Source organism: Notothenia coriiceps, unplaced genomic scaffold (assembly GCF_000735185.1).
Source record: "Notothenia coriiceps isolate Sejong01 unplaced genomic scaffold, NC01 NC01_scaffold00036550, whole genome shotgun sequence".
Classification (NCBI taxonomy): domain Eukaryota; kingdom Metazoa; phylum Chordata; class Actinopteri; order Perciformes; family Nototheniidae; genus Notothenia; species Notothenia coriiceps.
The window spans coordinates 28233-36306 of record NW_011369251.1 but is presented as its reverse complement, the minus strand read 5'-3'; the positions used below and the strand labels follow the sequence as shown (position 1 = coordinate 36306).

General features: G+C 41.1%; 1 long non-coding RNA gene across 1 annotated transcript; it reads right to left on the bottom strand.

Moving 5' to 3' along the window:
- Positions 1–2942: 2942 nt before the first annotated feature.
- LOC104964043 (uncharacterized) lies at positions 2943–5239 on the bottom strand. The gene is made up of 3 exons (XR_800371.1): positions 5200–5239; positions 4759–4786; positions 2943–4654 (listed from the first exon to the last, which is right to left on the bottom strand). It is a non-coding gene; the product is annotated as an uncharacterized lncRNA (long non-coding RNA).
- Positions 5240–8074: the final 2835 nt, after the last annotated feature.

Sequence of the window (8074 nt, the reverse complement as noted above, 5' to 3'; positions counted from 1 at the left end):
GTATACAGCAAGCTAGAGAGGATTGTGACACGGATAGTCTCCACAACCGTGAGCATGAGCACACGTTTGTTAATTAAAGTCGCATGACAGTTGCAGGATAGGTTTAGATCAAGATTAGTGTTCATTAGATAGATGGATAGATGAATGGATAGATAGATGGATAGATAGATAGATAGATAGATAGATGGATGGATGGATGGATGGATAGATAGATAGATAGATAGATAGATAGATAGATAGATAGATAGATAGATAGATAGATGGATGGATGGATAGAGAAAAACTGAAAAGTTGACTTTAATTATATGTATTATGTCAACAGATTTCACATAACTGTAGTTTAAAGCAATCATTTTAAGTTAAGATGAACATTTTAGGTTCAACTTAATATTATTGCTTTCAATGACAAGCTTGCCTTGGTGCGCTGGTCCTCCCTTCAGTGTGTACCTGTGACATGCAGACATGGGCACTACAAACCCTCCATGGCACAATTATCCATCCACTGCCCCCGCACATTACAAACAGTGGGGGGTAAGCCCATATTTCAATCAAGATAGATAGATAGATAGATAGATAGATAGATAGATAGATAGATAGATAGATAGGTATATGTAGGTAGGTAGATATGTATTTAGATGTAGGTAGGTAGGTAGGTAGGTAGGTAGGTAGGTAGGTAGGTAGGTAGGTAGGTAGGTAGGTAGGTAGATGATGTGTTAAGTGTGTAATTAAGTGAGTAGTTAGATTCCTTACACATATCATTCAGTTCAGGTGTTCTGTATATAAATTAAACCTCCGCTAGCAGCAAAGATGTGGAGCCACAGAGACGGCAGCCTCGCCCTCTTCCTCACTGCGACCACAGATGGCGTCCTGTCAATCACTCACCTCTTTGAGGACGGGAGCGTCTGAATAATTAACAGCCAGCTGCACTCCGCCAGTCGAGCAACAGCGTTGTGTGCATGGACCAGGCAGCACAATGGAGACATCTCGCCCACCACCTCTCCCCTAGTCATTAAGTCGCCCACCTCACATCTCCAACATAGAAAGAGTCCCATTACTTGGCCTCTCTGAATCACCAGCCCACGCCTGGCATTTTCCTTGTCAATCAACCAAGGGGGTAAATATTGGTTGTGGTTCTGAGAACTGACAGGGGAAACTTGGATTTCTTTCACAAGTGACAGCACCAACTGGTGTTTTTGTGCAGATTTATATAGCAGTTATATGGCGGCGGGGCTGCGCTGAAGTCATCGATGCAGGCTACAAGTGTCTTATTACCGTGTTAGGTGCGCCTGAGTCTGGGATACATGACAGGATGTATGATAGGGGCTGGTCATGGGCTTTGTGCCTCAAGAGGGCAATCACAGTGAACATACTGCAGACACCCTCACTGAAGAGTCATGGGCAATGTTTAATTTGGGAACTAATAAGAAATTTGACCAGAAGAAAATCCCACTGTGTGTAATTGAGGGAATGAGATGGCTTAGGTTAGTTGAATATGGAATCCATCTTTCTTTATCTCCTATACTCACCTCTTCTTCTTCTCTTGTCAGTTACTCCTCTCTCTCTCACACACACACACACACACACACACACACACACACACACACACACACACACACACACACACACACACACACACACACACACACACACACACACTATTATACCCTCTCTCTCACACACACACACACACACACACACACACACACACACACACACACACACACACACACACACACACACACACACAGTACTTACACACACCCACGTAGTGTTTCCTTTATCCTACCTGTCCTCCATTTCTTTTTGTGGGGGGTTAACTTGTCAAATGTTCTTCCCTCCCACCCCTCAGTGCTTGAGGTGTGCCCACTGCTGTTGCCTATATAAACAATGTGCAAGTGTGTATTAAGCTCCACATTGAGCATTAAGGAATTCAAGGGTTATGTGCAAATATCTTAAAGTGTGTGTGTGTGTGTGTGTCTGTGCATTTGTGTGTATATTCTCTGTGCTACACAGGGCAGTCACATTGTTTTCCTTCATAACTCAAACAGGCATAATTACTTTTTTTCAAGATTTCATCAATGTAAACACACAAGGGATTGAAAAAAACAATGAAAGGAACAAAACATTTGTCTTCACCCCGACAAATGTTTCCTGCTGTGAAGCGATGATTGTACTTCTTTTTGATTTGTTTTGTTGCTGAACTTGTCTTCTTGGCTTTTATTTTTGGAGTGTCTTTTTTTTTTTTTTAAATCCATGAAGTGGAGTTAAAAAATCATATCAAGTGGAGGGAGACAAAAAAATAAAAAATCAGTTTTGTTTTTAACAGAACTAGCTATGTGTNTGGTGTGTGGTTCGTGTTGTGTGTGTCGGGTTCGTCGGTAGAGAAAAATCTCGAAATAAAAGTTGGCAGGAACTCTTGCTTACCTGCTTAAACAACCATATTACCCCGTACATGTACTACAACGAGCACATCCTCGTCTCCACGACTGCATACACCCCCCCCCAATTGAAATTTACAGCATGGGACATCGAGATGAGAGAAGACGAGGGAGAGGGAGAGAGAGAGAAAGACTTTAGCTGAGAGGAAAGATTCGGCAGCAGGAGGCGTTCCACACGCACAAAACGGGCCTGCCGTCGTGAAACTAGAAACATGGATCAAACGCGCTTACAGAAACCTAATAGGAACAAATAAATTAAAAACATTTACTATGTTTAACTATGAAAGTCATGAAGACAGGCAGAGAGGAAAGGAATACGGACTGTAAAGTAAGTTTTCTCAAAACTCACAGAATAATTAGACATAAAAAGGCTCCAAAATATTACACCTAACTCAACATCTATTCTTTATGAAATAACTGGTTAAATCTTTTACAAACGAAAATAATGCAACGTTCGTCGTAGTTTCTTCCGTAACAATGTTATTCGCGTTAGTTTCTGATGTGTGTGTGGGTGTGTGTGTGTGTGTGTGTGTGTGTGTGTGTGTGTGTGTGTGTGTGATGAACGGATGAATGCAAGTTAACGGGATGAGAGTTTTTCCAATTCAGAGACACTGACCCCTCCGTGGATCTTTCAAAAAATAAATAAAACTAAGGACAGACTTTCTGTTCTCCGTCCTGATGGAGGAAAACGTATCATTAGAAAAACAGATGAATCGACTGAGTTTAGACGAGAGGTGCAAATAAAATAAAAATCCGTTTTGTGGAGAAGAGACAAACTGAATAGCGTCGGGTGTTCTGAGACTTTTGGGGCAAATTTAAGGGACAAATTATTTCACTCTTGTTTCGTGAAGTCAAAATTCAAAATTAATCTGCTGAATCATATCTTTGAAGTCTGAAGAGCGATTGGAATCGTCCTCACACGGAGAGGGAATAAGGATTTATATTGTAATGTTGGAATAAACACTTTGCCGCTTCAGGCGTCCTGGGAATGGAAACGCAGGATTAGGGACGTGTGCAACACTTGGATTCTTCCTCCTGTGTGCAGACCGATGAGACGTCTCAGAGGAGGCTTTTCCCTGAACAACAAAATACAAACTTTGTGGTTTTTCAGCCAGAATTGAATCATTTCTGAAAAACAAGCGAAAGAGAAACATTGAGGTGTCAACGTGTTGTTTTTGAAAAGCCTCTCTGCAGGTGGAGAGATCAGACGCTCCTCTGCTGTGACTGAGAGGAGGTGAGGGTCGGAGACACGGCGCTTTGATGGAGAACAAGGGTCATTGTGCCCTGATGCATGCTGGGAAAACAGATTTAAAAAAGTCAGCGGCAGACGAGAGGAGGAGGAAGAATCGACTACTCTTACGCCTCAAAACAACTTCAACAAAAAACTGCAATCTGAGGTGAGGAAGAGGAAGAGGAGGAAGAGGAAGAGGAGGAAGAGGAGGAGGAGGAGGAAGAGGAGAAAAAGTAATAAATAAGATTGTCCGGAAACCCGTTGTTCAGAGCGATGGTTTCTGACTGAGGATGACGGGGAGGACGTATAACAAAAAAAAAAAAGATTCTAACTTAATTTTGACGAGAACGATCTGATTTACATTCAAATTAAAACAAACAAAAACGGTGGAAACAATAAATAAAACTACGGACTTGAATCTGATCTTTTATCAAACATTCTGTTTCCGGTCGCTGAGTCGTGAGTCACAGGAACAGGAATTCATTTCTATGTAAATTCGTCACTAATGTGATTTCGCTCCAAATTGATATTAGAATAAAATATAAAAAATAAAGTTGATTTTAACGTCGAGCTTTCGGAGACTTTTCTGAAGGGACGAAATATGAATTTGACATTAAAACTATAAAATGGGTTCTTTTACTGTTTAACTAACCCACCGTTTAAAGTCACAGCTCAAGAAGGAAACTTGGATGTTTCTTATAGAAAAGAATAAACAATTAACGTCGAGCTTTCTGAGACTTTAACGGGACAGGCTTTGGAATGAATGGTCACATGTTCAATTAGAAAGCTAGGATTGTACGTCTGATCAAATCCATAGGATGTTTCTTATACCACCTGATCACAGGCGGTACGTGTCTCGTTCATTTAGAGCAACTATAAAATCATTTTAAGTCGATTTAGGGAAAAATAAATCCCTTTTTCTTTCAGATTTCTGTAACAGGTCACGGAGAGGGAGATCTGAATCGGAGGTGATGGAGTTGTGTGTGTGAGATGTATGTGTGTGAGATGTGTGTGTGTGTGTGTGTGTGAGAGGTATGTGTGTGAGATGTGTGTGTGTGTGTGTGAGAGGTATGTGTGTGAGATGTGTATGTGTGTGAGAGGTATGTGTGTGAGATGTGTGTGTGTGTGAGAGGTATGTGTGTGAGATGTGTGTGTGTGTGTGTGAGAGGTATGTGTGTGAGATGTGTATGTGTGTGTGTGTGTGTGTGTGTGAGAGGTATGTGTGTGAGATGTGTGTGTGTGTGTGTGAGAGGTATGTGTGTGTGTGTGTGTGTGTGTGAGAGGTATGTGTGTGAGATGTGTGTGTGTGTGTGTATGAGAGGTATGTGTGTGAGATGTGTGTGTGTGTCGGGCTTCTCTCTAGCAGTGCTCCAGGTAGTCAATGATCCGAGAGATGGACTTCTGTCCTGTGGTGCCGACGTCACACTGAGAAGAATAACATGGTGTTAACACACAGAAAAACATACATATAAAACTAGTNGGGAGATCTGAATCAGAGGTGATGGAGTTGTGTGTGTGTGTGAGAGGTATGTGTGTGAGATGTGTGTGTGTGTGTGTGTGAGAGGTATGTGTGTGTGTGTGTGTGTGTGAGAGGTATGTGTGTGAGATGTGTATGTGTGTGTGTGTGTGTGAGTTGTGTGTGTGTGAGATGTGTGTGTGTGTGTGTGTGTGTGAGGGTGTGTGTGTGAGTGTGTGTGTGTGTGTGTGTGTGTGTGTGTGTGTGTGTGTGTGTGTGTGTGTGTGTGTGTGTTCAGGTGCCTCTGCCTCTGAGCTGGTGCTTCAGTGCACACCAGAGGGCATCAGGCTGCAGTGCTACATGAACTACTACACAGAGGAGATGAAGACCTCCTGGAAACACAAGTACAGTTCAATTAAAATACTTAATTTAACTCCACCTAGAACTGAACATGTGTACAGGATTCAAATATTACATTTGTCAGTGGAAATGTAACTACTACAAAGCTTGTATTAGTGTAAACAAAAAAAGTGGTTTGTTTGTGAACTAGAGCTCCAACAATTAGCCAAATAATGAATACGTTGACCTACATGAAAATAAACAGGAACTATCTGATATTAGAATAATCGTTTATTTCATGTTAAACCGGCTAATTATGGATTTTTTTCTGTTTCATATCATATTAAAGGGGATATCTAAAAAAGACATTTAAAGATATCAAGTATCTAACCATCCAGGATTCAGTAAATTCATGGCCTGTTTCTCCCCTAAAATGATTTCAGAAGCATATTGAAGTGTACTGTTTGGCTGTAGAGTGAGATATGTTAGGATTGACTCTGCATTACAGGCTAATTGACTCTGATTGGTTGTTTTTACCGACTGTAGCTTCAAACTAAAGCGTTAAATGCATGTCGTTGTTCTGGTTTCACTGCAAAAACTCACATCCAGAGCCGTCAGCTGTCAGAGAGAAATACCTCAGACGATATAATCACAGTCAGAAAATGCTGCCCTCACTAATTAAGCTGCAGTAAAAACTGTGAGAAAAAATATACAATTCCTTGTACGATGTGAGGCTCTAAGGCAGGGGTGTCAAACTCAAGGCCCGGGGGCCAAATCCGGCCCGCGACTTCATTTCATCCGGCCCCACAAGAGCTTGCAAAGAATATCATATGTTTATTATACAGTTACATGCCGCTTTACAGAAGCACATTGCCCATAAACTACATGCCCCACAATGCATCTCAAATTAGACTTTTTGTTTCTTCAGAATTTGGCTTTTCTTTTAAAATCATTTTGTGACATACGCACTGAAGAGACTTGCAATTATTTGCCGTAGACTTCTGCTTTCAGACGTGGTTAATTATGAAGTTATTACCCTATCCGATAATAATCCAATGCAGAGGCAATAATGTAATATAATACATTATTTAATATATATTAAATACTTATACATTTATTATTATATAGTCTTATGTATAAAACTGGCTCTTTGAGTGCAACCATGATGCTAATGTGGCCCGAGTTGAAATTGAGTTTGACACCCCTGCTCTACACACTTTCAACAGGGTGGATGGACCTGCAGTGCTTATGTTATTATTATAATGAAAGCACTTAAACAGAAAATGCTGATATTAGCGTCCATGATGCATGATGTCATCGAATACAAGAAGGTGAATAAACAGACAAAAAAAGTAATAAAGAAAAACCAACAGACGGGAATATTGCCAATTTAAATCTAGGTTGAAGAAGTGTGTTTTCAGCTGTCTCTTATGCGTCTTAAATGTTTATTCACTTGGTAGGATGTTCCACAGTTTTGGAGTTGTATCTACGTTCTTTGAGCTTCTGCACCGTAGATGTTTTTGGTTTCTGCTTTGAGACTCTGATTTCTTTCTGTAATGTATAACGGTTGCAGGGAGAGTAAGATCGCCTCCTCTGAGAAGATGAGGATCGGAGGAACAGCGGAGATGGCGTGGATGCAGATCTGTGATCCGTCCGATAAGGAGAAGGGAAAATACTCCATCGAGATCTCCGACGGCGTGCAGACCCACGCCAGGACCTTCGACCTCTCCGGACAGGGTGAGGAAATCACATCTGTTTTTGATTTTTAATACTTATTAGTTATGGACTTATTTTGTTTTATGTTTTAGTTTTTATATATTTAGTTAGTTATTTTGTGTGTACTTGTAATTTGTTAAAATAATAAATAAAACAAGACAGAGAAACATGCTTAAAATAAATAAAATAAAATAAATAAAATAAATAAAATAAATAAAATAAATAAAATAATTAAAATAAAATAAAGGGATCTGGAGTTGCATACCTGTACCAGCGCTGCGATGGCGCTGAGCGGCCCGGTGCTGGCTAATTCCTGGAGCGGGTTGATGAGGACGGTGGCGTCGCAGGGACCCTCCATCTCCATCTCCATCAGGAAGTACTTGTTCCTCGCACTGTATTCCACCAGATTAATCAGCAGACCCAGACCCTGAAAATAACAGAACACAGTTTAACACTTCATTATGACTGAGTGTGAGTGTGCATGTGCATGTGTGCGCGTGTGCGTGTTCCTCACCAGCACTCGGATGTCGAACCTCTGCTCCTGAGGAAGATACTGAGGCACTTTGAGGACACAGTTCAGCGCCGTCAGGATTAAATCCTCCTGCTCTCCGGTCTTTGTGCTGCCCCACTCTGCACACACACATCAAATCACACACTCACGGGTTAACACACATCAAACACACACTCACGGGTTAACACACATCAAAACACACACTCACGGGTTAACACACATCAAAACACACACTCATGGGTTAACACACATCAAAACACACACTCACGGGTTAACACACACTCACGGGTTAACACACATCAAAACACACACTCACGGGTTAACACACATCAAAACACACACTCACGGGTTAACACACTTTAACAAAACTCATTGTGTGATTC